Genomic DNA, 2,949 nt, shown 5'->3' with positions numbered 1-2,949 from the left:
ACTGATAATTTGGCCGCACAGTTTGGTAGCAGTGACAAATGAATTCATACACAAACAGATATTCTGTCATTGTTTCCTTTAAATTGCTTCAATTAAATCGCCTTTATGTTATATGTGCATTTATTTAAATAGATATAATCTCGTAATGTAATTTTTTTCCCCATTTAATGAGTAGCCAGTAAAATGATGTGGAAATCAAAATATTAATGTTGTACTGGACTGTTTAAGTGCTTGTGTGTAAAGCAAAGAGTTTAAAACTTATTTATAAATAGTAAAATGTTTGCAGCAGAATGTCAAAACAGTGCAGCAACTGTCCACTTGCAAGTTTTTACTTCTTTTGTTTTCAATAACTTTTTCTGCTAGTTTTCTATTCTCAATTTAACGATCTATTTTGCTTTTACGCTCTCGCTGCAATCTTTTACTGGAGAAGATACTATACAAACCTATTGTCTCCGTCAATGTCTTTGATTTTTCGAAGACAGTGAATTTGATAGTAAATTGGACAATTCGGTCACGTCTTGGTTAATTTGAGAAAAGGAGGCAAGACCAAATCGGAGAATTTTGAAAAAGTGGTTTGTTTGGATATTTTAGTAAATAATATGAAATTCACGCCAAACGACACTAAAGGCGCTGGCCCAATGCAAGCTTGATTTGCACGCCTTGCTTACTTTAATTTGCTTTGATTTACTTCAAAAACTCGTTTGGCCAAATGGCGGCTTGGAACGCTGTCAAAGCAACCAGCTGTGTAGTTAAACAGTCAAGGTCTGCTTCCGTACACTAAGAATAATTTTCCCACAATATTCCAGAAAAGTAAAAAAAAGAAATACAAAACAATCTTTTCAAATTTATTTTTAAATTAATGCGGACTAATTTTTGCTTTTCAAAGTAGTGATAATAATTATACATATGTACATATATAACAACAATATTAAGGCTGTTTATTAATAATTTACTTTTTTGCTTCCTTTTGTGTCCAAAAATTACTGAAATGAATATCCTTGTTTTCGGAAGCAATATAACTTTTAATTTAATTTGTATTCAAATTATAATTTTTCTTGGAGGCCGATGACGGAATCTTTGCTGCGATATATACCACCACAAGCAAAACTCATCCGAGAAGAATACGAAAGATATTTTATGTCACCAATTGGCAAACTGCCATGACAGTATAAATTTATTTAAAATAAAACTTAAAAGATCAACACAGCCCACGACGAAACGGTAGAACCTCAACACTTTGAGCAGTTTTGAATATTTTTCTTCTATTTGTTTAGTGTTCATTATTTTTCTATAAAAGTATAGCTCATTGTCTAACAAAAACCTCATAAATCAGCTAATAATTGCAAGCTTTATACAAAAATTATAAAAATTTCTTTAACTTTTGAACACGATTCCACGGTTTTTAATTTGAATTTCTAGAAAAAAAAATTATTCAGTTTTATAGCTCATTAAAATTTGGTACAATAAGGTGCAAGTTTGAAGTTGCTAAAAAATCCTGTCGATTTTTTATAATTTTTTAGCTGTCGGTATTATGCACTTTCTTCTATGCAAATTACTTTGTAAACTGCATAACAAATTTTTTTCTAGAAATCCAAATTAAAAACCATTGGCCCGTAGTCATAGTCAAAATAAAGTCGACTTTAAAGTTAGTTGCAGCTTTTTTGACAGATATCCCATTGAAAATTATGTCAACAAGCTGCAACTTACTTTAAAGTCGACTTTATTTTGACTATGACTACGGGCCATTGAATTGTAATCAAAAGTTTAAGAAATGTTTATAATTTTTGTATAAAGTTTGAAACTTGGATTTATGTGGTTTTTGCTAAACAACGAGCTATAGATTTATAGAAACAATTAGCATTAAACAAACAGAAGAAAATAGTCAAGACTGATCAAAATGTTCAGGCGCTATCTTTTGTTGCAGCTGTACATGTAATTATAAAATTTCATTCCAAACATAAATTATATAAATTCACAGCTTTCATTTAAATATACATAATTATTTTATACCAATTTGAATTGTAATTAATAAAAAAACCTCTACGTACCAAAATTAACCTTCCGTTTGAGTATTAGTCACCCGGGTGACTTTTCACTTTTGTTTTGCAAATATCTTTATGTTTTAATTTAGACAGGATGTTGAGATTTTGCGCCTTTACTACAATTTTAATTAAGATAATTTTATGCCATATCTCAAGTTTTAGCTCATACCTGTCCATACAAGTTTACCTGATAATTCGTTTGTAACCCTTTGTTGTAGTATTAAAGCTTAAACAGACGGCAGCGTTGATCCGGATTAACTCGGACTTAATCCGGATCAACTGCAGTTAATTCGCGAGTTGATCCGGATAAACGCTGTCGTCTGTTTATGTTTTTAGTCACCGGGTGACTACGTGTATAAGCACTCAATCTATAGGAATAAGACAAGGAAATGAGGGAAAAATTTAATTTTTTTATCAAATATGATTTTTAAATAAAATTTGATAAGTTTTTTTATTTACACAGCAAAACAATGTTTGAAAAAATTAACAAAATGCACAAAATAATGACTTAGCAAGCCTGTCAAGTTTATTCCTTCCAAGAATGTTGGTTACAAACCGACTTTTTGAACTTTGAGAACCGCTTACGAGAATTGCGCTGACGCTTATCCTGCGAAGCGCATAGGTAACATTTTCCCTTAATTTATGTGCGGCCACTCGCATCTAACTGGGATATCTCAGGCTTACATTGCGCCGATGTCTCACCAAGCGAAGCACAATTTTCTCTCAAAGATACCATATTCGGTTGGCTTAGACGGGATATATTGGCGAAAAGGACAGGCGATAGCTGTTTCTCAGTTTCCAAATTATGAAAGAAAATATTTACGAGATCGGAGCTGCCTTTTCGAACTGTCTTCTGGTTTCTCAAGTTCTGGAATCATCGAACCATTGGTATTTATGCACACCATCT

The sequence above is a fragment of the Rhagoletis zephyria genome, unplaced genomic scaffold, assembly GCF_001687245.7.
Source record: "Rhagoletis zephyria isolate East Lansing unplaced genomic scaffold, Rhagoletis_zephyria_1.1 Rzeph_scaffold_02259, whole genome shotgun sequence".
NCBI lineage: Eukaryota > Metazoa > Arthropoda > Insecta > Diptera > Tephritidae > Rhagoletis > Rhagoletis zephyria.
The sequence above is the reverse complement of the archived record's forward strand: the minus strand, read 5'-3'. Positions refer to the sequence as shown.